This window comes from Engraulis encrasicolus, chromosome 18 (genome assembly GCF_034702125.1).
Source record: "Engraulis encrasicolus isolate BLACKSEA-1 chromosome 18, IST_EnEncr_1.0, whole genome shotgun sequence".
Lineage (NCBI taxonomy): Eukaryota > Metazoa > Chordata > Actinopteri > Clupeiformes > Engraulidae > Engraulis > Engraulis encrasicolus.
The window spans coordinates 9375419-9376473 of record NC_085874.1 but is presented as its reverse complement, the minus strand read 5'-3'; the positions used below and the strand labels follow the sequence as shown (position 1 = coordinate 9376473).

The 1055-nt window shown below is 34.1% G+C and overlaps 1 protein-coding gene across 1 annotated transcript in view; it reads left to right on the top strand.

The window, feature by feature from the left end:
* Positions 1-1055, top strand: part of LOC134468988 (serine/arginine repetitive matrix protein 2-like) — a 32888-nt gene that overhangs the window by 24807 nt on the left and 7026 nt on the right. The window lies entirely within an intron of this gene.

Genomic DNA, 1055 nt, shown 5'->3' with positions numbered 1-1055 from the left:
TTTGGATTACAACACTACAAAACTGTTTTGCGTAATAATTTGGAACAGAGCATTTTGGGCATTTTAAGTGTTGTATTATTTTAAAAAAATCCATTATCATCGGAAGGTTCATTCAAAAACGTTTTAATTGTACTCTAATGGCTGATGACTTGAAAATTATGACGACTGACATTTCTATTGATTATTTGGGAAAGGCAAGGCAAGGCAAGGCAAGTTTATTTATATAGCGCATTTCATACACAGGTGCAACTCAATGTGCTTCACAAAGTTAACAAATGTAAATGAAAGGAAACAGGGAAGAAAGAAGGAAATGAATTAGAGTCAAAAAGCATTTAAAAACATTAAGATAAAACATAAGGTAAAAATAATAATAAAATAAAATAAAATAAAACAAATTAAATAAAAAATAAAAATAATAAGAATAAGTAATTTAAGCTAGGGGAAAGCATCTGAGAACAGCTTTGTCTTGAGTCTAGATTTAAAGCTATCAATAGTGGGTGCATTTTTTATGTCATCTGGAAGCTGGTTCCAAAGCTTTGAAGCATAGAAGCTAAAGGCTGCCTCTCCACACTTTGTTTTGACTTTTGGAATCACCAGCAAATTCTTCTCCGTTGACCTTAGTGACCTAGTTGGTGCATACAGCTGAAACATATCCAGTAGATATGTGGGTCCCATTCCATTTAGTGATTTAAACACAAGTAGCATAGCCTTAAAATCAATTCTGTAGCTTACTGGGAGCCAATGCAGCGATCTTAAAATTGGAGTAATGTGGTCGAACTTCCTTGTCTTTGTAAGAACCCTTGCAGCTGCGTTTTGTACAAGTTGAAGCTGTTTAATGGTTTTATTGGGGAGGCCAGTAAAAAGACTGTTACAGTAATCAACTTTACTAGAAATAAAGGCATGTATTAGCTTCTCCAGATCATGTTTAGACATCAGGCCCCTAAATTTAGAGACGTTTTTTATGTGATAAAATGCAGACTTAGTAATAGCTTTCATGTGACTGTTGAAGTTTAGGTCACTGTCAATGAGGACCCCAAGATTTTTAACTGTTTCCC